The 26,927-nt window shown below is 35.9% G+C and overlaps 1 protein-coding gene across 5 annotated transcripts in view; it reads left to right on the top strand.

Moving 5' to 3' along the window:
• EPHA6 (EPH receptor A6) overlaps nt 1-26,927 on the top strand; it is a 444,142-nt gene that overhangs the window by 117,212 nt on the left and 300,003 nt on the right. The gene's annotated exons all lie outside the window — the stretch shown is intronic.

The raw sequence follows: 26,927 nt of genomic DNA on the forward strand, positions 1-26,927 counted from the left end.
GGCAAGCAGCACAGCAACCTTAGAAGAACATTAAAAGCACTGTGCATTGTAATCAGAAAACGAAAGTCACTTTGTTGTCTGGTCTTGCTGGCATTAATTATCAAAACATACTTATTGCAAAGATACAATGTTGACAATGCCATTACTGGAAGCAAGCATCATTTTCTACATGAGGTCAAAAGGTTTCTCTCTTAATGGGATAAGGATTTTCTTTGAAACTTTAGTGCTGAATGAATTTCTGTCCATTATGGGAGTGAGTCATACTCTGGATCTCTACGTGAGCAGTCCAGCCAGCAGAGTTCACCAAAAGTGTTTTCTGCTGTACATTGACTCCTCTGGTTTGTTCAATTTGTCCACTTTGCTGCTGAACAGGTACCTTCTAAATGAAATAGAGTTCCAAAGCCACAAATATTTGCATATTCTTATCTGTTTGCCCCAAGAGTAACAAAGAACTATTTTAGAGAATTATAACCTAATAGAACTTCAGTATCTTTTAAAATCATTTTCACTGGTGTCTGATGTTGTCCATTCGCTGCTCTTCAGTGTATTTTAATATTAGTGCTACTCTTTTCTGACAGCTTTCCAAGCTGTATTTGTCTTGCATTGCTTCATGAATGTCTTGCCTAAGGCAAACCCAAATGCAGAAGATGCTTTATTAACTAAAGAGCAATAATTAATTTTTTACAAGTACCCACTCTCCAGTGTCTAAGGGCGGGCACATTTCTCTTTGTGGCAAAGCTGGTGGTGGAGATGCCACTTGGACAGCTGGGAATGTGTTTTTACACTATGGCTGTTGTGAACTGAAGTGAGATTGAGACCAATATTTCAAAAAGCCATAATGTCTTATTTTGAGACTTTGCTTCTTGGCTCAGATGTGAATCAAAAATTTAGTTTAAAAGACTTGTTGTGTCAGTAAGTACTTAACTAAGTCTTTAATACCCATCAAATCGTGAAATACCTGAATGTGACTAACTCTCTAAGGAAAAATTTGAAATATTTACATTTAGCTTTATTTCATAGAAGTGGGGTGGTGGGGTGGTGGGGGGGGGAAGACTAGAAGCCGTTATATCTTAGTCTGATAAGAAGACCTGAGATATATTTATACAATTCTCATGTCTTCGAGGTCCTTCCAACCCCAAACCCTTTTGTCCTTCCCATTCCCTTGCTGGAGTTACAAATTTGAGTCTTGAAAGTATTTTACAGCATTGTATTGGTGCTTCTTTGTAGTTGTGCTCCGTGACATGTTCAAAAGAGAGAATTATTTCTTTCCTCTGTATGAAAATAACAGCCAAAATAATAATTTTGCATTTTGAAATCTGTTCTGACAACTAATTGGGTGGTGGGCAATACTTGCTAATAGTTGGATGTTTTCTCCTACTTGTAAATGATGTCAAACTTATTATACACCGTCATGTGGCTCAGTGGGGGAATAAGCACTTCATGGCAAATAGGGCTTATCTGTCACAGAATTTAAAAAATAAATGTCTATTTTGATATTTGTGGAGACATGCAGTCTCTATTCAGGAAGTATTAAGTGGCATAAGGAAAGACATTCTGCCTTTGTCATTGCTCATAGTTTTGCAAAGCAGCAAGAATGGGAATAAAAACAGTCTTTGATCAGTGTTACTACTGCTGTTAAAATCATAGGTCATTTTTAACTGCCGAAATCTAGTTTATTTCCTTCCCTGACTGGCAACATTTCAGTTATTTCAATATATGTGGGTTTTATGTGTATCTCTCTTTGTCTGTGAATCCGTCAGTACTCCCTATCCACTCTATTTCCTTTTAAAAGCATAAAAGTGTGTGAGAAGAATTCCCAACCAGTTTAAAATATCCATACTTATTAAATGTATGCCCCACTGTGTCTAGTCAGTTCAGAGGCAGATTGATGGGGAGTTTTTCATTAATTTGGAACTGTCTTCCTTTTTTGAGGTCAGTGGGGAAAAGTCCCATTGATTGCAAGAGGTTCACAGGTATTTGTGTGTTATGTACATTTCTTAAGGGGATAACCTGAAAAAATACCATCTTCTCTAAACTTACTGTGTAAACAATCTATCATCTTTGGTTTCATTCTACTTTCAAGATTATCCCCTCAAAATCCTTAAATAACAGCAACATTCACATGTTCTTCTGTTTCTGTAGGCATTAATAAATAAATTAATACCAATAATTTGGTGATATTAATCATAAATGGCTCTAATTGAACTGCTTTGCTAAACCATTGATGCCAGCCCCATTAAAAAGTTACAGTTTAAAAAGGATTCTAATAAACATTAATTAAAAGTAGCAAGTTCAATGTCATATATTTTTTGAATGTCAGCCCGAGACAAGAGTTGCATTAAATTTAACGAATGTATAATATATAAAGGTCATATCAGGACTTTGTTTATGGTTTATTTTATGGTTTATTTATATTTTATTTTATGGTGTTCGTTGTTTATTTTACACAGGAACAAACAATCATGACAAGGAACATTATAAACTCAATTGTAATAGCTCTGTTTGGGCATGATAGAGAAATAATTGGGTTATTGTTAACCAAAGTCTAATTCTGTAATGATTTCCCCAAAATTATCTGAATTATCAAGGTTAGCAATTAATGACAGAGAAAAACTGAATTTTATATAACAATTAATAATTACTATAGTAATGTCAGTATTTATTTTAGTCTTAACCAGTCAAAGACAATGCAGAAATGTATTTTACCAACCATAAAAATTGATTCTTCTTGAGGAACATTCTCAGGAACCCAGCACCCCCAAAGGATGTTATGTGGTATAGTTGAAGAAACTTTAAAAATGTAAACGAACAGGCTTTGACAGACTCACCTGGTTTATTTTAATTACAACAAATACTGTAAAAGTGGGAATGCAACATTCAAATTCTTAGACCTTGAGTTGACTGAACAATGCTTCCTAGGGATATTATTGCCTGAACACATGGAGTTTTTAGTTGAACAAACACTTCTTTTCATTATTCATTACTTGAATTTGTGGAATGTTTCAGTGTTAGGACCTTGGCTTTATCTTTTTAAGCCATTTCATCTGATTCAATTAAAAAAGACTTATCATTTTGCAAATATGAACTAATACACTCCTCATACATGTACCTGTAGTATGTCTTTGTTTTTGGGAAAGCGAGCAGTTAATGTTAGTCATGCTTTAGTTACCTGTATGTTGGCAGCAAAAGAGGAAAAGGGGGTGGGAAATGTAAGTTGGAACTGCAAGTTTAATAGTTACAGATACAGGATTGTGTAAACTTCCCTTTGATTTTTCTTCCACATGTTTATTTACTCATGAGATCTAATCTTCACCAGGCGCTGAAGGGAGATCAGTAAAGGAAAAGCAGAGTAAGATTTAAACAACAAAAAAAAAAAAGAAGAGAGAGGAAAAATAAAATTAAATTTAAAATTTTGGAAGACTTCAAATTATCTTTTTAAGACAAAACTCGACCACTATGGAAAGCCCCTCCTGCAGCAGAGCGGGGACCGTTCCCTTGTTCCCCAAGATAGAGCATAAAATTTCAAATTTCTGTTTCCTGCCAACTCTTTTTGGATAGCTGGAGATAGGAATTTGTCAAAGAGGAGGAACAGTTGGAGACTAAGATGATCCACTGACTATTTTTTCTCTGTCACAGAATATGACAAGTGCAGAAGGTCTCCTGGGACTACCTGCAGCTCCTGGCTGTATTAGCTGACACGTTCTGTCTCCTAGACCACTGCAGGCCTCTTAAATACCCTTTTCCTTTCAAGATAGAAGGCAGTCATGTAGGAAGATTGATAACACAAATTCTCAATTTTATATAAAAAAGTGTAATTGAAGCCTCATTTCTCCCTGAAATCGAAGCCTTTTAATTTTTTTCTGATTTCAATTTCCTCCTTTCAACTGAAGCCTCAAGTGAAAGCTCACAGGGATCTTCCCTCAAGGATCATCACTCTCTGAAAGGAGTCACTTTGTGAGGGTTCAGGAGGGGACAGAGGTGAATAATGAAACCGTTAAATAGTTGCACTATTTTTTGCAAATAAATAGTCATATAATTTAGTGACATTTATAACAGCTTCTTAAATGTGTGACTGCTCTGAAAGAGGTTCACCCTCTTTTCCTGTGCTTAAGCAATGACAGTTTATTTTACATAATTTATGTGAGTCTGAAGAGCTTTAGAATTCACCATTTCAATGGCAGTGCTCAAAACCTTTCTGATTATTGGTGATACCTATTTTTCCCTGAAAAACCTACTCTTTAGCCTATGTAAGGCTACAGGACACCTGTGAACACTCAACACCTGTTATAACTTAGAATTCTGAATATGGGTAAGATAGAATTGTGCTTTTACAATTCCAAATTCAGTTTTTAGGTCAAACTGCTAAATAGATGTTTTTAGCATGATCCAAGAACATGCATAGGAAAAAATAGGAGTTGTGGATAACAGGTAACAGTGCAGAAAAGCAAATGATAATGACCTGATCAAAGCATCTGAATATATTCAACCACATATAACTCTTAACATACGGAAAAAATCTGACCTCAGGAACTGTGTACATTAGAAAAAAGTCTGTGTTTACAGTAGATGAAAATTTAAATTACTATCTGTCGTAAAGACTGCAGATGCTACTGGCAGCACTTTTATGTTCAGATATACTGGTTTTAACTTCTAAATGGCAGGTCATGTGCCAAGCTGTTTTACACCGTATCTCTCTTTCATTTCTACTTTTTCCACTTGCTCAGAGAGAACCACTTTTTCCTTAAGGCTTGTAATTAGTGTGAGTTAAAAATAACATTGTTGCTTACCTGAAGTAGGAGGAAAATGCTGTATGGTGGACTGGGTGAAACGCAGGGGATATTAGGTACTCTCAGAAAGATGAATTTTTAGTGAGTTGTACCAATTTGAAGAGGTCTGATTTGCCTATATTCATTCACTTTGCCTTTTTCTCAACAATATAGGTTCATTTGATGGCTTTTATGTTTCTTTAAAGTTACATTGATCTGCCTTTTCAGTGTCTTAAAACTGTAGATATTTAAGTTTATTACTGATTTTTTTGTTTGTTTGTTTGCTTGTGTTTTGTTGGGGTTTTTTTACTGCAACAAAGTGTTAGGAATCAAATAAGTCCCTAAGGGCACCTGTCTTCAGTGACAGACTGATTTAGCAGCCAGAAAAATCTCAATACTTCATAAATTCCCATTGTAGCTCATACCCAGTCCTTTTTATTTAATCTACAGCCATCTGCAGGTTTGGAAAAATTGTAACACAAAAAGTCTGATAAAACAGCTGGAAAGGAGTGCTACTTCAGAAGTGAGGATTTAAAAAAGAAATAAAAAAACTTCTTATTTGATTTTATGTAATAAGGAAACTACAGTGATATTAAATGAAGTTGTTTACACACTTGCCATGTCATCCTTACTTGCATTATTTTGAGCAAATAAAGAACCTTACAATAGACACTGCAGCTTGGTTTCCAGAATATATCACTGTAAAAATTCAAATTAAAGCCTTGATTTTTCTGAATAAATGATGCACAAATAGAAAAATTAATGTTTGCAAACCGAATTAATTCTTGGAAATTACTGGTTTTCACTTTGATGCTGAAATGTGCTTTGGATGGAAACCTACTTTGAGGGTGGAACAAGGAAGCCAGCTCAGGTTAAATAGTGAGTTTCAAACTGAAAAACTTCAATATTCTCTGATTGTACACAAAGACATGAAGCTTAGAAACCAAAGCATTGCTGTTAACTCAGATATGACTTGCCTCAGGTTTTGTGTTGGTGTGTACAGCTGGATATTGATCCTGCCAGCTATCCCTGATAAACAGTAAACAAAAATTGTCCAAGGGACAACAGGGATTGATTTTTGTTGTTGTTGTGTCTGACTTGGTACCGCAGCTGCATGATTTGACATCAGCAGCAGCTCCTAGCAAATTTATTTATTTGTTCTTGTTGTGCTGAAGGAAGTAACTGCAGCGATGACCACCTGCAAAACTTGTAGTACTGATGGAAACAAATAGTTTAACTTCTGTAAAGTGCACATATAATACAAATACATTCGTTTATCTAACCAAGTGTGCATGAATACACATATTTGTGTATCCAGTCAACTGTGCATTTATTCAACTATGCAGAAGCACATTGTAAAACTGTTGTTTGATTTGTTATTGTCATTTTGTAACGTGCTGAGCAGACTTCTCAGCACCATTGATTTCTCCCCCATTCAGCTCACTTGGGTCCTGTCCCCTCACTGTAGGATTGGGAGTGGGGCCATGTCCTAAGATTGCAACAGGGGATAAAAACAGTTTGGCTCCCCAGACTCTGGTGCTGTGGGTGTGGAGGGACTGTCACAAATAGCCAGGAACTGGGACTCATGTGCTGTGCTCCGTGTGTGAGGTGCCAGAGTGGCAAACAAGGACAGTCTTTAGGTCTCATTCCCAAATCTATTGTTAATGTGTGTGCAGCTGGATGTCCCTATATATGATGAGATGCTGTATTTGAACAACAGCAGCCTAGTCACCATTTAATTCTTGATCAAGCCTTATACTTTGTTTGCCTTCCCAAAACAGACTTTAAATGAAATCTGGTATTAAATTCAAAGACATTTATTTGCCAGAAATAAACAGTTGCATCCAACACACAAATGGTAAAAATGTGAGTAACAAAGACTGACAGGTTGAATCCTATAGTATGACAGGAAGTGAAGAAAGAATGCTCTATTTCTGCATTATTGTCCTGTGTTCCTTACTGTCTCAGGATTTGTCCTCGTGTGTCACATCCTAGAGAAACTTAACAGAAACAGTGCCTCTCCATTCTTAGGTAATGCAGCTTTTTCTTGCTTGCCACATCATTTTTGTTCTTATTCTGGGAGTCAGGAGCTAAAGCTTGAGCTCAAACATTTCAGATTAATTTGACTTGGGAAATGTTCACTGCATTTTACACATGATCAACCTGAACTGTTTCAGCAGTCAAATATATTGAATGTGGGCGAGTTTTGTTTGAGTGAAACCCTTGGCCTGCTGCATTTAATGAATGTAACATTTCAGCATTGGTTGTTTTTATCTCTTAACAGCTGTAGGAGGCTTTTCTCCAGCTAGAAGAGAAGTGGGATGGGGTTTTCTTGTGGATGAGTATATTCTCCTCAGTAAGCAGGTTTCTTCAGTGTGCTGAAAATGTACATATTTAAGAGTTAAGAAGAGGTCTCTTGTGACAAGCACATGGAGGAGAGTAAAAACCATAATGGTTCAAGACTTAATAGCGCTTGTTGAATACAAAATGCCTTGTGTTCCTCATGGAACTCATTGAAAGCTGTGAAAGAGAAATGCTTTGTGAGGAAGCTGTGAGACACAACTGGCCACCAACTGGACTAAGGGACACATTGTTTGTGTGGCACAGTTATGGAAAAATCATGTTTTAGGGATTTCCAGAGCCATGTGTTGCAATAAAGTAACAATTCTGACATAATATATAATATTTACCTTTGAAAATTCAGTTGCTAGGATGTTTGTTATTCATTGACTTTTTGTCGTGGAGCCCTGAAAAGCAAAAATACACATTAGCTCAGAAAAAATTTTAGTCATGGTGCTCAGTGAAAATTTTCCATGTCTTTATACTACAGTAGACTGTGGATTTTTTTTCAATAATGATAAAAAATCTGACTTAAATCTTAAAACTGTTTATGTAAGAATGTATAGTGTTCAGAGATTATAATATGTTTATAATATAATGGCTCAGAAATTGTCAGAATTAGATTTTTCTTTTTTAAAGGTAACTTTTTTTTTAGACTACTGCTGAGCACAAGGACTTAAATTTATGCCTTGAAATAATTGAAACCTTTTAGTATGTCATTATTATTTCAATATAGATTATGTCTCCTTTGAGGACTCAACATAAAGTTGAGCTCCAGAATCTGAAGATAATCACCAGTACTTCCTCCAAGGCAGGTTATTAATCAGTAACACATTCACAAATAAACCATAAAACACATTCTGTAATGAAACTGTTCCCATAGAGGCTTCCAATCATTTCATTCAGTCAATTATTAAAGCATTTATGCTGAGAAATGTAATTTCAAAAGCGATCAATAAAGGGTTCCCTCTTGAATAGTGTGGCCAAAGAATCACAGGCACAAAGAGATTTCTGAGAAGGTTTGCTTTGAATACAAGAAAATATGTACAGTTATTTAAAAACATGAACTACATTTGCCTTTTGTAACTCTTAGTAATAATGCAACTAAGACAAGATTTGTTTTAGCCAACAGACATATCCTTTTCTTACTAAAACTTAAGGTGGAAATAGTGTCAAAAGCGGTTGTTTCACACAGGAAAACTAATGTAGACTATAAAATTCTGTGTCGTGAGCTAACATAGACTGTGAGGGTAGTGATATTCAAGAAATTCTCAGAAATCACACCAACCAAAATTTGTGTCATGTCAGAGGCATTGTTTGAGCATTATTTTGGAGGGTACTCACAAGCTTAAGCTCTTGTCAGATGAAAGAAAAAAATTACCAAAATAATTGGATGGTAAATGCAATATTATTAATGGTAAGGTTCTCTGGGATTTTTTATTGTTGTTTGGATTAGCTTCCACCCCACTTAATTTTACTTTTCAGAGTCCCATCAAATCCCAGGAGAATACTGTGCAGGGAAGAATCTTGAGCTCCTGAGAGGTGGCTGACCTGGAGATGGTGGCCTTTTGAACAGTGATTTCTGTGAATCTTCCCACCCTGCAAAGTAAATATCTCAGCAAAGGAAGTGATCCTTGGGAACCAACCTGTTTGTGCTGTTCTAGGGATATGCCTGCTAATGGTAGAATAAATTATGTAAAATATGTCTCCTACCTACCAGTGAAACATATCCCAGAGTCAAGGACTGCACTTGAAATGTCTCTCTTTAAAGAAGCCTTGCTTCAAAGGGAGACTGATCAAAGCAGGAGTAAATTCCCAAAGGACATGAAAATGTATGCGCTGAAAGATTATACTCCAAATGCTAACAATGAATGTTTAGTTATTTGGTATCTGGCTAATATATAATAATAGTTATGTATGTGAAATGTCTTAATTTTGCTGTGACAGCTTGATGGTATTCCCAGATGTTAAATATTTCAAAGCTTATCTTACATATATTCATAAACAAGATGAAAGTGTTAATTCTAATTAAAATGATGCACAGTTCAGTAGCAGCCCTAATAAAGTCCCCGTGGAACAGGAAATTTAATAGCAGCCTATCTTTTATGCAGAGTCAAAATGTAGATTTCAATTTTAGTGTAAACTAATCTTCAAGGGAAAAACCGAGTAGTCAAGATAGAAGAAATGAAAAATCATATTCAAAAGTTATTTTAAGATGTGCAGCATTTTATATACCAGTACCTGTGTAGGATAGACAAGAAACTGGGGTGGATCTTGGGCAGACAACAACCCCCATCCCAAATTCAATGAATATTCCAGGGTTCTGAAGTATTTTTTTCACTTCGTGAATACTATCTTATAGGTTCTGCTTGCTGGAATATTCCTCATCGTATTTGCCTGTTGTAATTTTTATTGGACTTTTTTTAAACAATATTTGGAAACCAATATTTCAATGTAATTTAACAGGGAACTCTTTTATTCTGGAGAAGTCTCATACACGTTTATGTTCAAGATGCCTTCATAAGGATAGCAAGAAGTGAAATGTTGAATTGTTGGGATATCAGAGATTGGAATAATAGTTAAAGATGTAAAAGTATTTTTTATTTGTCACTCAGAATAAATTTCCCACCATATTTAGCAGAAAAAACCCCCAAGAATCTACAGAGAATCACATTGAGAATCAATCACATTGAGTCAGGAGATGGTAAAGACCCTGAGGAGGAAATTAGGGGAGTGCCTGAAGACAGGGTTTGTTTGTAGCATTTAGGATGCCAGGAAAGGCAAATCCCAGAGTAGGATAATAGGAACATTTTTCTTTTCAAAAATCAGAATAGGGATTCTTTGACTAATAATGAATAATGCATTTGATTATTTCTGCATGTATTTCTCTTTGTAAACTATGAATTGTTATCATTTTGCTTATTTGTCTCAGTTGTTTCAAATTACACACCCAATTACTGTAATTAACAGGTCATGGCAAACCATGTCTGTAAGAAATGGTGTGTTTGGACAGAATTGATTTTGCAAAAAATCTTTTTGAATTCTCATTGAAGACTTCAATTCTTCCCAAAAGCAAGTTTTGGGAGAAAATTTAGATTGATTAAAAGATTTATTTTTTTTCCTTCTATATTCTTAAGAAACATGAAGTATACTGATGGTGCAAAACTTGAAAAAAATTATAGATTGATAGTGCAGTATAGAGAATTCAAAACTCACTTTTAAATGCCCTTTGGATATCTTGATGTTGTTGGATTTTTAAATTTTTTTTAACTATATCAAAACCATGCAAGATGTTTAACTTTTGTCAGAAAATCATATTGTAATCTCAAGTGGTTACTACTTGGTTTTTGAGGTGTTTCTTTTTTTTCTTTGAGTGTTTTACTTACAGTGATTTGGATTGTGGGAGCTATTTGGTTTTTGTAACTTGCTCAGGTGACTGAAATTTTGAACTAAAATTTCATGTTTGAGAGTTTTTTGTATTTGTTGAAAATTCAAATATTTCATGAAAAGTCCCCAAATAAACTACAGTGTTTAACTGAAAAACAGCTAAACAAGTCTAACATGAGCCTGATACTCGGAGAACTCCCCAAAATATTCCTCTTCAGTAAAGAGTTTTCACTCGAGCCTGGATGAGGTAGAGCTACCCTGCCTAGGAAAACATCCCCAGTTTTTTACTTTCAGAAGTCTGGAATTGGGAGAAAATTTGCTAAAAATATTCCGCAAAGCTGCAACTCTCACTACGGACAGCAGAGAACACTAAAACAGCTAAAAGAATGCAAACTTCTCTCCTATATCTCCATGACCATCAATCACACCAGAGCATAACAGAGTAGGGGCAACAGCAGTGGTAAAGGGTGGAATTGAATAATGAGATAAGGTAAAACTTGTGTTGGTTGTTTGCAGCTGAAAATGATCTGAGAAATACTTTGCTTTCCTTTGAGCAGGGAAAATGCTTTTTTTCTCTTCCCTTTTGTGTGGTGCTGGTTGGCAAACAGGACTTTTAGATCTTGCCACAGCAAATAATTCGGGTGCAAACATTGGTTATTGATGAATGGGGTCTGAGAGCTCAGCTTTAACCTGATAAGCAGGACTGAGGTGGTTTAGAGCCATGTGAAGCAAACTGTGCTTTTCTTTCAAGTTAGATGTGTCAGACTTGCAAATAGTTACTGAAATACACCTACTCTGGTCAGTGGATTTTTAAGGGGTGGTTTAGAAATTTTAGTGATAAATTGAAAACAGAGCCAATCCATCTTCCAGAGTTTCTCCAAAATGCTTCTTTTGAACAATGGTCATGAGCTGGAGACTGTTCAGTACATGGGAAATCTGCAACATCCAATATGAATTAAGCTGGAATTAGAAGGAACTATACGTTGTTATGTTTGCTGGACATCTCAACACACACACAGTCAAGAACAAACACAGAAAACAATGTTCAAACCCTCTTTAGTAAGTGTTTTAGAGGGTTTTTTTTGTTGGCAAGAATGTGTCCTGCCCAATTCTCTCTAATCAGGCTTGCAGACTTTGTTTTGTTGTATCCTGTTCTTGGAACTGTTTTTCTAATACAATAATTATGGTTAACCCAAGGATAAATTGACATCACTTAGCTAGGGGTCCTTTACTATTCAAACTTTTAAAACACCTTGCTTGTTGTCTACCATTTATGTCAGAGTTCAGGACCCTGTTTTGGATCCTACAGTGCTGATTTGTGCTCATGAAAATACTACACGCTAAACACATAATTTTCAATATCAGGCTGTTTAATCATTAGCAGCTCTGGGTTATGATACTGATGAGATTTTTTTGGTTATTTTGGAGATGGGGTGATGATAACATTTAGGGAGGGTGAGTGAAAGCTTTGTAATTTCCAAAGGAAAATAGTGACTAATTTCTATTAAAGTCATGCAAATCAGAATGAAGTCAGAGGTTGACTAAATAATTGTTAATACATGTGTGCAAACAATCAGGAACCAAAACCTAGTCATCAACTTTATAGTTATTAAGCACTTTTATAGGCTTGGATAGATGGAGGACAGCACTTACAGGATCAGCAGGCACAACCACCTTCATCCTTCTCCATTATGATTTCATACTTCTGCAGCAGCTCTCCATACAGTTTGTTGGGTGTTTTGAGTTTTTTAAGTATAAATGTGCAATAGATGAAGAAAAGTTGTAGGAGAAAATCTATTTTGCAGATTCAGGGTTTTTTATGCTTGTGATCTTACACTTACATGCAGATGTATTATCATGACATTTTAAAACTTAGAAATAACTTTGTGATGTGTTTAGATCTAAAAATGCCACGACACAAACTCCTGTGAATAGAAAAAAGCTTACTTAAACTGAATTCTTCCTCTAAAGGAGGAGACTAAATGAGAATAAATTTTAAAACAACTTCTGTTTCAGGTAGCTGTCACAAAAGAAATAATGACAATATAAATTAAAATAACCTGGAATTAATTGTGAGATTGCTCTCAGTGGCTGTATTTTATTAGTTTAAAAATATAGGTCATGCTACTCACCAGGGACTACTTAGAGTAAGAGAGAAGTAATCTTTTTTTTTTTTTTTAACTGTAAATGTAAAAATGTGTGCAAGGTGTCTACTGATGAAATGATATGCCTTCATAATATACATTGCCTGGTCTAATGATCCAAAACTAACCACATCATTTAAAAAGGCAGCATTGAGATTGATCTGATCCCAGGAGTGTTCAATTGGAATAAATTTCCCTGTGGCAGGAAAAAGATCCAAAGATGAAATACTCTTACATATCATACCACACTTGTACCAGTGCCTGGATGGTACTAGTTTTGTTGTTTCTCTGTATCTAAAAAGTACTGCATTGTAAATGTACTGTGAAACCTGCAATTTCCTGATCAGAAAGAAGCATTTTATCCACAGCATGAAAGTTCTCATTTAAAATGTTCAAAGGTTTTTTTGATTCTTGTGGGTTCTGTTTTTTTGGTTTTGGGTTTTTTTTTTTCCCCTGAAATAGTATCCAGTCTTATTAGCAATAAAAATAATATAATTTGTAAGAAATAATAAGCAGTGGTGGAATCTACTGGACAGTTACATTTACAGTTAGCAGAAAAGGAATTGCATAATATAAAAAGGATTTTCTTTCAAGAGAAACCTGTAAAACTGTTACCTTTGTTTCTGATTTATGGACTTCCCCACTCTTCAGGAATAAATTAGGTAAACCTGAAAGAAATGAAGGCACAGTAGCTATAAAACAACTTATTGATTTTTGACTAAATCTCTGTCTTCAGTAATTTTTGCAGTTGCCTGCATCCAAAAAAACCCACAGTGTACCTACTAGGGAAGCAATTTAAGTAATTGATGTTTGATTGGTTCTTTATCCCTGTACCTTATCCCTCTTTACCTAATTGTTAATAGCGTGAGCACAGCAATTTAACCTGAAAATCAAGGACTGGAACACAGTGAAACTCTGCTATTACTTTAGAAACGAGTAGCAGTAATAGTAAAGATATCCATGTGCTGTTTATTTGTTGCTTTAACTTCCAGAATATCAGTACTTTTACTTTTCACATATATTCTCTTGAGTCTTTCTGCAGCTGCTTTGTTTTCCATTTCTGAAGGGAGTGAAATTTTGCTTTCTTATTGGCTTTTGTGAGTTTTTTTGTTCGTTTGGGTTTTTTTTTTTTCAGTAGGTCTACGGAGGTATAGAACAATTCTATATCTGAGGAACAATCAAATGGTTGCAATATCTGTAGTTCCTGAGAAAACTCCATGATAAAGCTACTAAAATAATAATATGTAGCTCTTTTTCTCAGAAAGGACTTGTAACTGAGGGAAATGCATGATCTCAATTCTGCTGTGAGCAATTAGCTGTGGTAAGTATCTTGAAAAAGGCATAACTTGAAAAAAAACTTCGGTATTTTTCCTCTGCTTTAGACTTTTGTGCTAATGACAGTTGGAAATGGGAATAAATCCTTAAAAAATATAAAAAATCAGTACACTGTGCAGTTTGAGTATATTGAGTATAATGGAAGTTAGTGGTGTTTGAGCTTTATCATTTTAGTGATCTTGCTTAATGCCCTGTTAAAACCATCAGCTTAAAATATTTCAACCACTTCTACATTTCTTAAAGTAATTTTTATTGGTTCTGAAGTGTTACTACACTGCTGTACTCTGACCTTCTTGGAGCATTCATTCTGCATTCAAACTGTAATGGGATGGAAAAGAGGAAATCCTGGTTTTTCACTTGTGGAAAAGAGGTTAAGTGCATTTGAAAACTGTTCCAGCTTCAGTGCAGAGTTACAGCAGCACTTTCATATTTGAGGCTATTTGTGAGATTTAAAAAAAAAAAGGCTCAAATGAGTGAATGGATTTTATTTATTATGAGATATTTCGCTCTTTTACTCTTTACATTTAAACATTGTCGAGATGTTATGTTTCAAAACAGAATTCACTTGGGGAAAGTGTTGGGGCAGAACTTGCCATAGTCAGTGTTCATAATGCATCTGCCAGGGGATGTTTATTCTCTTCTCCATCAGGTTGTGATGCTCTTCTGCTGAGGGGATGTCTGTCTGCTGGTCAGTGTGTTTATCATTCTTTCAGAACAAGCATTTGCATATCAAAGGCCTGATATGAGTAAACACACTTTATACTTCCATCTGTCATTCTCTTCCCATTGAGACACCCAATAAGAACAGTGTGACAAGCAAGAGGTTTATTTTTTTCTCCTTTAATTCTTTACCCTTTTGCTTTGAATTATGAACGATTCCTAGATACAGTTTTCTCTAGCTGTGTTTTTTTCCATTAAGGTCTCTTGACTGAAGCTATCCTAAAAATAAAATCAGTACTCTTTGAAGAGGTGAGACAAAAAAATAATACCTTTGGTTTTCATTTCTTAACTCTATGTTTTCCAATATTTAAAAAGGAGCAAAAAAAATTGTTTCAGAATGTCTTGTCTTTCTTCTTTAATAAAACTTGAGCTCTTCATGTCTTTATCTTCTTGCAAAGTAAATTTTCTTAATAGTGTTTTCTAAGGCAAGCATAATTCCTTGGTATGTACAGAAAATGAGAACAGGTTTTATTTCCGTTTCTCTTGAACTAGTTCTCAATAGAATTTTTGGGTTTTTTGTAATTTCAAGGAATGAGTTTGGTCAAAAACTGGTGCTAAGACTCTGTTAGATTGCCAGCAAACATCAAATTGCCATTATTCTCAGTGTGTGCATTCAAGTTTATTTTAAAGACTGAACTCATTAATTTAGGCAGAGTTTAGGGGAGCATCCAGCACAAACCAGTCAGGTGCCAGCAGGGTGTCACTGCTCTGAGCAGCACCTTCACAAGGATCCAAAGGGAACAGTAGTTCCTGTGGTTATTATTTCCATGATGGTCTCCACAGGCTCAGCAGGGAGTGTACTTTTGGTCCTATGCTCTCTCCCATTTCCACACGTGTTTCCACTGAAGCAAACTTTTCCCCCCTTCAGCCTGCATCACAGGATTTACAGGATGAAAAATCCAGATTCAGTGCGGAGTTTCTGGTCCCTCTTCCCTTTTTATTATTTCTGAAACTCTGCTGTTTGTCACTTGGTGGGAGATCATTGGGAGACCAAACAGAAGATCAGCTGAAGTTTCTTTTTATTTTAGTTTGAAGCCAAATCTGGATTTACTGCCAGAGAGTTAAATTATCTTTCATAGAGGGGATGAGTTCACAAACCCTTTGAAGCTTGGATCTCATATTTTCACTTACACTTGTATGGTACTGAGCCCAGTAGGGTCACAAGCTCAACTGGGGTCTGTGAGCAGTATTTTAAAGCCATGAGCTTCTAACACATTTGCTCAGCAGTTGAGAGTGCTGGAGGCAGTCAAAGGCCTCCCTCTCTGTTGTCCTTAGAAACCTTCTTTTTGACAAAGGTTAGTGCAGAAGAAAAAGGTTCAACCAAATGTCATCAATCAACTCGTGTGTCCAGTCTGCCAAAAAAACAAAATAAAAGATGCTGAGATAGATGTGTGAATGAAGCTGGAAGTTTTCCTTTTCCCCTTGATTAAGATTTCATAGGATAAATTAAGCTGGCAAGAACCACTGTGCAACTGCATGGCCTTAGTAGCTACTGAACTAAATTATCTTTTGTCATGTGAGGATGCAATCCAGCAAACTTATTTTTTGGCAAATATGTAAAAAATATCTCTAATATGCCAGGATTCACCCAAGGAGCGCGTGCATATCTTAGAGCATTTTACAGGTTCCCTTCATCATTTTGCTTATACTTCTCATTCCCCATCATCAGCAGCACTGAGGTGATTAGATGAATATGTCCAATTTCTAGCATTTCTTTTCTCAGGCTTTGGTTTGTATAACTTTCTTCTGAGGGACCTGTTCACAGCAGGAGTTTGAAATCGAGTTTTTTATAAGGGCATGGCTGTTAAAAAAGTAGATGCCTGTATTTCTCAAGGAAAGAAACTTGTTTCATAACTGGGCTTTTTGGTCTTGAATACCATAAGTTGAACTTTGTCCTCTGTGTTGCTTGAAGGGGACCCAATATGGAGATTGCTTCACTTAAATCGCTGAGTAAATTAGGACAGTGATGTAAAGTGGCATCTATACAAGAACTTAATAGAGGATATAAAGCACAGGACTGATATTGTCAGCATCACCTCAAGCATGAAGAAAAGGGAGGTAGAAACACTCCCTACTAACTACAGCATAGATATTATAAAGTTGTATTAATATTCAGACATTGTGGATTTCAGTGACCCGTGCTGGAGGCTGACAACATATTGGGTGATTTTATGTCCTACTTTTCAGCTCCAAAGGTTTCCTAAGAGCAGGAGATAAAATAAGGCCACTTGAAAAACTCATGATTATTCAAGTTGAGTTAAAAAAAGATAAAAATACTTCAACAAGTCCCTGAATTTTTATCACGACAAAGAGTCTAGTAGTCTTTTCATAAGAGAGAGAACACTTGGTTAGCTTATCAAGGGTGTTGTCCCTTTCAGTGATAATTTGCTTATATGTAGCTTTTCTTTTACTTCAGCTTGTTGCTTTTCACTTTGGAAGCCACAAATTATGGTGAAACAAGAAACATGTCAAATCTTACTTTCTGATTGATGCTACAAAGAATGAGTGAAAACCACCCTGATGCTTGGACCATCTGTTTTTTCTTTGTAGTGGTCATGATTTTTTTTCAAATGGCACTTCAGATATAAAGCTCCTTAGCATTATATATATTTTTACCTGCAACTTCCCAGTTAAAAATACACTGACATTTTTCAGAAGTAAATATTTGGCAGTTGGACTAGGTGGTTGTTGTAGGTCCCATCCAACTGAACTGTTCTAATTAGCAATGTTTGAATAGGTGTTTCAGATAAGCATTCATTTTTAATTCTGAACTGCATGTTTAAAGATAGTGATGGCAAGTTTATATTTGTTCTTTTTAAAAAAGAGAACAAAACCCATCACACACAAAAACCCCCAAGACAGAAACAAAACAAAAAACATCTCAAGAGTACATTAAAAGAAACTTAAGCACTTAATTCATAAAACTCCTTGCCATTCTACTTATTAGTAGTGTTTAGAAATATTAAAGGGGAAAGGATGCTTTGCAAAGTCTAAATATGTAGGTACACATGTTTCAGTTCCATGTGTTTTCAAGTCTTCTTTTGATCTAGTGAAATAAATGTCCGTGTCAGTCTGCCAACACATTCTTTTTCCTTTTATTTTCCTTCACCAAACATTTTAAGATTTTGGAAGGTCTGGGTTAGTTTAGAAATCACCCATTTCTATTAGTTTCAGTTAATGATGCAAATTAGGACTGAAATAGTTAAACTGGGCTTTCATTCTGTGTTTTGCTGCAGGTGGCAGCAAAGCCAGGAAACATTATGCAAACAGACACATTGTCTGTGTCTCAATACCCTTCATTTGTTCCTACTACTGCTAAACTGGTATTAAACACTTTATCACTAATATTTCTTTCAGTCTCTGCAATAAAACAACTTCAGGACTGATTCCAATAAACTATAATGGGATATAAATAGTTTCCAAAGTGATTGGTAAGTTAAACAAACTGCTCTGAGACAGAAAAATGGGTCTTTTTTTTGTATATTTGCTAAACTTTAGGTGAATAATGTGTTTGTTGTTTTTTTTTTTTGAATTTCACCTGGATTGGATTAAAATGCAGTGTTGCTAATTTTATGTTGTAAGGTAACATTTGGCAAAAATATTTCTGTACGTACCTCTATGTATCAACAGGGTAGCCCGCAGAGTCTCTGGGAAGACTAGAATCCTAATTAAAGGAGTTCCATATTTTACATTAAAAAGTCTTCAGCAGTCATATCTCCTTCAAAAACATTCAAATGGTATTGTAGCAATAAGTAAAAAGGATCTGCCTGAATTATTCAAACAATGAAACAGTTCAAAGTGATCTTATCCATTGTGGCTGAATTTATCTTAACAGAAGTTGTTAGCTCAGAGGTTATTGAGAGAAGATCATAGGATAGCCCCAGGAATCTCGGGCCTTACAAGGTCAACAGTGTTGTGGAACTGGGCTCAGCAAGAAGGAATCTAAGCTGGCTTAAGCTACCTGTATTTGTTTGGCCAATTGCAGGGTTGAAAGTGAGAAGTGCATCTTTTACAGTATTGATTCAACCAGCAGCTGAAGGCAAAAAAAGGATCGAAATTTTCAAATTTAACAGGAGGTTTCTTTGAGAGGACACTCAAATAATACAAACTGATGACTGTTGGAGGAATGATGGCTTGTGTACTTGCTTGGTGGAGTAATCTTATCAAAAGTGAGAAGCTTTGTGTCAGGAAAAGAAGTGATATTCTTTAGAGATAAATCAATACTAAAAAAATACCATATTTTGTCACTGTGCTACTTTTATTGACCAAGTGCTGTAGTGTTGGAACAGAGACCTGCTTATCTAAGTGCTGTGTAAAAGTTGCCACAAGAACTTCCCTAAAAATACAGTTCCAGCCCGTTTTGCTCCCACAAGGGAATTGCAGAGTCAATGAGTTGTCACACGTCTACAGTCTGAGCTGAGAATTAGCTTTTTGAATGCTGATGGAAAGTGAGGGAGCTTTCCTGTAGGAATTATGAAATTATTCTCCAGGTATTTCTGAAGCAGGGAAGCACAGACAGGCCCAGCTGGGAAGGTGCAGGGTGGAGGTGAGGATTGATGTCTGAACTAGAGACGGTGGAGTTGCTTGGATGCTGAGATAAGTGGCCACAAGCAGCTTTTGTGAAGATGAGGTGCTTATATTTGCTACTGTAAAGAGGGAAGAAGGAGGAAAAAGATGGGATGCAAAGGGAGGTGATCTTTGCAATAGAGTTCTGGGCAGGCATGAGCAGAGCAAAATGTGTTATCAGGGCAAGAGAGAGGGAGTTACAGTAATTCAGTCTTAATGAATTAATTCGAATGTCTTGGGGATGTAATAAGAGCACAGCCAACATCTGTCTCAGTAGAGGAGAAAGGAGGAATCAGATCGTGGTCCACTCACTTAACCTACCACATAAGTGTCCAGGAACAATATTTATAAAGCTTTACTTGAATTAAATTGACCTAAGTCCATTTGGAAAGAAACACTTAATAGCCTTCAGCCTATTTATCAATAAATGCTTCCTTGGAACATCTGAAAAATGGTGATTGTTTACCCTTAATTAACAGGAGTAAGTGGCAAACAGAACATTTTGAATATCTTGAATAATTTATATAAGAGCATGAGTTTCCATAAAGAGGGACTTACAACCTTAGAAACATTGTGTATAACTGAAGTAATATATTTCAAGTTCTCTAAATATCACTCCAAAGAAGGATGAATTTCAGGCTTTGCTGGTTTACCTTATTATTTATTACCTTTACCTTGTTATTGATTTTACAACGTAACTATAGAAACCCATGACCGTACATCGTTTAATATTTTCCTTTATACAGACACATATTTGTGGGTATTTTGATCCACTGAAAATATATTAAAAATACATTCCCCGCAGATAAACACACACTCTTTCTCACATACTGAGCCTATTCTTTATTTTTTCTGGAATTACTTTTCTGGGGTGCAGTTGCTGAATTCCTTCACAGATGGACCATTCATGTTCCTCCAGTATCTGAGAATAATTATCACGGCAATTAGATAAAGAGATTGGGTTCCTTTTCCCAGGGGATACTGGATGATTTAGATTGATCAAGTAAGAACTGGCATGGTTTTGAGCCTGGCCCTCAGGTTTTGGGGCCTTTTTTTGCATAATTATATTTTCAAATATTTGTGGAATATCTGCCAAAGCATTCTCATTGTTTAATGCTCTCAGAACATATGCTTGTGGTCCCCAGTGCTTTCCAAATGACTCCAGCCTTGTCATTTTGTCTTAAGTCCAGGCTGTTCATTTGGACAAATGTCCTGTAAATTTTGGAGAATATTAAATATTGTTGTAGTCTCAATTATTTCAACTTATATCAATTGAACCTGTTGCTTTTTGTGCATATAAAATTTGTGTTTGCTTTCATAAGGCTTTGAATTAAGGCAGAAAGGGAAATATTTTCAATTACTCTACTAGAAATTATTTTATTTTAAAATACTGTATTTAATATACATTTTGATTATTCTTTATTAGGATTCCACATATGTTTTTACCCAGGAGGAATAATTTCCTTCCAAAATGATAGGTTTTTTATCTGTTCTGCAGGATGAGGTAGAGTCGTTGTTGTACACAGATGTTATTTGGGTTGAGAGCTCAATGCTCATGAATATTACTTAAAAAAAAAAGATGTAACAGCAAAAAAAAATATTTCACATTTTAGTTTTACTATATGGGACTTGACCTTTTATTTGAGATTGTATGTTTTTCTAGGAATAAGCTGCACGCTTTCAGGGATCTTAATTCGTTTTGTCATCTGCTTCTACCCACATCTCCAAAAACATCTTGTTATTTGCTGGCTTTAAATCTCAGTGTGAGGCTTGTTCCTGGAATGCTCTGCTTTGTGGTAGAGTTCCCTTTTTTGACCTAAGGCATTAATTTTTCACCTTGTCTGTGTGCAGCAATGGTCTGTGCTCTGGTGGAATTCCTTGGGTATATTCCGAGGCTGGATCACCCTGCTGTGATGTTTTATGGGTGTGTGGTCTCTGTCCTGCTGATATGAAATGAAGCCTTTGCTGTCACATCACTAGTGATGATATTGGGACCTAAAAATGCACACATGTGGTCCCTTTTAACAGAGGATTTCTATATGCTGCCCTTTGTTTTTCTCAGGGCCATCTGTAAATACAAAAACTTAATCCCTTGAGGGAACATTGGTGGACCACATAAGAGAGTTTGTACGGTGTTATTTACCCTAAGTCCAGCTGTAAGTGGTGAATGTAGACTATTCCAGTCACCAGCACTTATTTTATAATAAGAAGTCATTGGTTTTGGCAAAAATGCAAAGAAAGCTTTTTTTAAAAAGTGCTTTTTAAAAGATCAGCATGTGTGGATGATGACTGATGCCATACATATCTCTTCTCTCTACAGCTTAAAGTTATGTATCTGTCTTAGTGTTTTGTACTGTTACTAATCATCTGGTGTCTCAACACCTTCCATTTTTAAATCATTATACAGGGACATTCCTGATGATCTTCACGGAAATGGAATTTGGCTGCTTAATTTGGAAAGCTTTGATTTTAAGTGCAATCTTCAGCAGAATTACCTGTTGCCAGTCAAGTGTGAAGGGGAGAGCAGATTTCACACAGCCTTGTCTTGGTTTTATGACAATACTTAACTAAATTGCAAACTTTGGTCCTCCCAAGCTTACCCAAGCTAGTGCGGCTATTAATGCCAATCCAAAGGACTTGGACATATAAATACTGGCACCAAGCTGCTGGAACCTCCTCAACTTTTTCTACTGTCTGTCAAAATTAATCCAGTGCATCATACAAGGGAAGCATTTTGCAGTATCCTCAGAGGAAGGCACAGCTGCTGCTCTGCTTTTTGTTTCTTCAATGTGGCCTGGAAAAGTCTAATTTGAGTCTGCCAGAGTTTTGCTTTGGTACTTGGCTTCCTCTTGGGTCCAGCCATCCAGTCCATAACACAGCTATAAATATGCAAGCTCCCAAAGCAGTATCCAGTACCTCTTTTTTTTTTCCCTTTTTTTTTTCCCCTGTGTGGTTCTGTTTCTGTTCACTCAACTCCTCTGTTTAGCCTGATTAGAGCTCTGGAGCTAATCATGGCATCTCCTCCATCACATTCAGCCTATGGGTGAGCAGGGCTGACCATGGTTATAAACCTATAAACTTACTTGTTTTACCTTCTTAAGGTTTTTCATATTGTCCATTTGTAAACGAGCACTTGAGATCCAAAACAAAACAGAAAATCAAAGCAGTGACATCCTTAAGTTAGTGCTGTGAAATAAATTATTTAAAGGACCCTCAGTGTCCCCAAAAAACCCTGTACACTTGGATCTTGACTGAAGATGTTTGCTCTCAAAATGTCTCACATCATCAAATCCTTTAATACTAGGAAGCTTTAAGTGACGTATTCTGGGGAACTGTATCCCACATATCTTGTACTCCAAACACTGCAGAAACACTGAGACTACCTTTACCAAAAGTTGCCTTTCTGGTGTGAAGGAGGGAAGCTACATGCTGGATACAGCCTAGGAATATCTGAGTGTTGTCCTTTTGAAATATTTTATGGGATAAATCACCTGGAGGTGATTAAGGGATCACCAGGGAAGAGAGAGGAAAGGAAAGGGACAATGAGGTGAGAGACCTCTTTGTCAGAAGACTGATGTGACTTGTTCTCACAGGACTTCTGGGAAAGCAGTGTGTGTTTGGAGGCACAGTATTTCCATGTTTTCCCTGGAATAATCTGACTCAGAACTCCCCCCAGTATAGAGTAAGATGTTAGGAATACCTTCAAGAGTTTCTTCCAAAACCATCAAATATTGGATGAATGGAGCTTGCTGCAAAGTACCAGCTGGAATGGTACTAATATTTCAAGCTAAGCACAAAATCTATAACTAATTTGAACCCTAATTTGAGTAACACTTGTGAAAAATAGTCATCTATATATACATTAATTGAAGCATCATGTGGACCATCCTGACCAGTCCATAATCGGACATACAACAGTCAATACAAGGAAATCAAAGGGTAAACTAATGAGGTACTTAGTGGTTTGAATTCTTAGGATCAGATGGGTTAGACAGAATATTCTTGGTATTGGAACCTTATACATACTGCAGTTTTCTTCTTTGCTAATTTTGAAAATTACATTATCCCTGATCGATTCTAACTGATTTTAACCAATTTGTAGTGATCCAGATACACACAGTTTCTTCTGCTGGGCTGTCACTGGAGTGAGAATAATTTAATCCTAATTGTATTTGTCAGATCCTGCAGTGGCAATGTCATAATTTGTCACCTAATACTAGAAGAATGAGGTAATTCTTTACCATAAAGAACAAGAAATTGTAATTGAATTAACTGCTACTGAACATCTTGTAAATGTTTTGTTTTCCACGGGTGTTATACTTCCCAGCATTGCTGTCTGTATTCTATTAGGCTAAAATGAGAGATGCTGAGGGTTAAAATAGGGGAAACTACAAATAAAACTTGTGCTAACCAGACACACTCAGATTTAAGATGTGCTATGCTTTTCTGATTCTGTTTTAATTCTACTTTATACAGAGCTAAGAAGATGTGTTTATACCATTTTGGTGATGGCCTCACCTCATCTACCTGGCTCCTACTTCTTTAAGTGTTGAACTAGTCACTTACACTGTACTAGGTTTCAGTCATTAAACAGCTTTACTTGTTAAAATTTTATCAGCTGACATGGCTTTTGTTCCTGAATTGCCAGTGTGACATGAAGGAACATAAAATGCAAGGTTTAGCTGTACATGCACACTCTGTGTCACTGAGGTTGACTTCCTTTGACTTGGGTTTTTAGCAGTAAAAAGGGATATTGTGGTTCAAGAACAAAGACCTGTTGGCCTCATTTCTGCCCCAGCTTCTCCTCCAAAATAGCTGTGATACAGACCCATTAGATGATTATAAATGAAGGGCTGTGTTTATTAATGTCCTTAAGTGGCTTATTATCCCTTTGATGACAGAGAGCAGCTGTGAACCCCACTTACTGTTACTGTACTGTGGTTCCTGTTTGTGAGTACTCAGGATGCCTCTAAATTATTTCCCAAATTTTTTGAGTTTTGTAGTGCTCCTATGTAAATTAATTAGTTGTTAGAAAGTAATTAGAAAATATACACTAAAAACTATATTAAAAAGAGAGTTAAAAGCATAGACTAGTATTTTAGTGGAGAAATGCAAAAATACTATTATTAAAGCAATCAAAACTGCTTAGAGAATATTTAGAGTTATGATCATGCCTAAAGATTGTAAAGGACATTAGAAAAACTTCATATTTGCAGTGTCTTGAAGTACTTCCCTAATAACAAAGATTTTAATTTTGTACTTACCACTTCCACTTCCACACGTATCCTGTGGGAAGGAATCTGTAACAACCAGGGTATTGTGTATTTAGGGCTACACAATGATCTTGACTCTTGAACTTTAAGAAATTGCTGAGACAACAGTGTGTCATCATCATTGTAAGTATGTGCATAGTGTAGTATATAATGATGTGCCTAAGTTTTTTCATTAGTTCTCGTTTATTTATGATTATTTCATTACTTATTTTCACAATGGACTTTCTAAGTATGGGTGAAATTAATCTTCATAATTAAGAATACCAGTGTGTGCATATCTATGTGTGTCTGTCTCTATATAAACATATATAAACATGCACTTTTGTGTGTACACTCACACATGCATTGCTCCTCTGTTCTCAAGAAGAAATATTTAATACACCCAGAGAGCAATTTAAAAGATTTATACTTCATGGGATAATCATTATCTCTGTTCTAGGCTTGAAGTATTTTTATTATATTGGAACCAAAAATTTTACATCACTGGGATTTCATCAGATGTATTCCAGAGGTTTTATTAATCTCAAATTTTATGGTACATGCAGTGATATATTTTTTATCATTACTTCTACTGATTTGATTTTCTTCTGACTATTAATATTGCTCTCTTTAAAGCAAGAGAAGGAGGCTTTTGACAGTGTTGCTTATTATTTACTCATTTTTGTGAACTTCGTCCACTAAAAGGCTTTATGTCATTATAATATATATTTGCCATAAGAGAAGTCTTGCTAGCTTTCTGTAGCATTAGGATAATATTATTGCACTTTATAGAATCATAGAATGGTTTGGGTTAGAAGGAGCCTTAAAGATCATAAAGTTCCACCCCCTGCCATGGGCAGGGACACTTTTCAGTAGCCCAGGTTGCTCCAAGCCCCATCCAACCTGGCCTTGGACACTTCCAGGGATGGAGCATTCACAGCATCTCTGGGCAACCTTTTCCAGGGCCTCACCATCCTTAAAGAAAAGATTTCCTTCATAATATGCATAATTTCCTTCAATAAAGCAGCCTTCTCTCAGTTTAAAACCATTACCCCTTGTCCTATTATTACATACCCTTGTAAAAAAATCCCTCTCCGGTTTTCTTGTGGTATAGATTGGAACAGATTTTCAAAACCATGCCAAAATGTAAAAAAAAAATAAATATTTTTCGTCTTTCTTCACTTTTTCATGTATACTGAACACAACCTACTGCTACGTGTTTCAAATCCATAGTTCATTAAATGGTTGCAATCTACCCATGTAAAATTATTTCATTAAAATATTCATAAAAATATTATGAAGTTAAAATGCTGCTTTAACTTGCTAAATACAACAGGGTTTGATATCTAAAGGAAAGGAATTTTTTAGCTTGAAAAAAAAGGGAAAAAGGAAAAGAAAAGAAATCTTGATTTCATTTTGCTGTTTCAGAAACGTAAATGAGGTGATCGCGTCACTTGACTTCCCACTGTATTCTGGAAATATCTCCCCTTTGCTGTGCAACATCCAAACACATATTCCCCTTCTCAGCTCTATGTAGGTGTTTTCAACAATGTCTTATGGCTGTTGAAAACAAACTATTTTGCAGTAACTCTTGTCACTTTTTTGTATTGCTGAAGGTTTATCAGATTGTGTATCCAATCTTCATCTCCCATGGAATTCATGAAAAATTTGTTCAACATCAAAATTGCTTCAATTCCAGATGGTTCTGTGTGGCTCAAAACAGTAGGAACATGAAGGGAGCTTACACACATAGTACTGAGCCATTAATTTGTTCCATGGCTTAGTTTTGGACTTCAACAAGCTCAGTCCAAAATAAATGCTGGGTAATATATGCATGATAAAGCCAGGAAGAGCCATCAGGTGTTAGAACTGCTTTTCCTCAGCAGAATATAGCCAAGGAAACTAGAGGAGTAGGCTGCTCCCAGTTTAGATGCAGTTTTTTGAGTTGTCCAGTTCCATGTTTTATTCTCTGTAGGAATGAACCAAAAGGTGAATTTAGGAGATGGAACACATCTCATTTAAAGCAGAAAACAACAAATCATGAGAGGGCATATGGGAGCGAAAACTAGAGCATCTTTATTAATAACATGCATTAATGCTTCACAAGATATAGAAGAGATGTCATACCGTTTTTAGAATGTCTTCCTAGCAAAGAAACTAAGAAAGGATCTCTGAAATAAAGCAGATTCTGATTTTTCTGTGCTTCCCCGGCTTTTGAATTGCCAGATTATAGAAAATAAAGGGGAACATACTTAAGAGCATCAAGCCCTCCACCTCAAAATCGAGTTTCCTTTCAACAAATGTAAAATGTCTGTCTGAAACTTCAATTCTCTGACAACATTAATTAATTATCAAGCATATTCTTTGAGAGCGGGTAGAAAAATGAGAGTATGTTTTTTTATCAAAATCTTGTTAGA

This window comes from Neopelma chrysocephalum, unplaced genomic scaffold, assembly GCF_003984885.1.
Source record: "Neopelma chrysocephalum unplaced genomic scaffold, ASM398488v2 Primary Assembly neopelma1_126, whole genome shotgun sequence".
Lineage (NCBI taxonomy): Eukaryota > Metazoa > Chordata > Aves > Passeriformes > Pipridae > Neopelma > Neopelma chrysocephalum.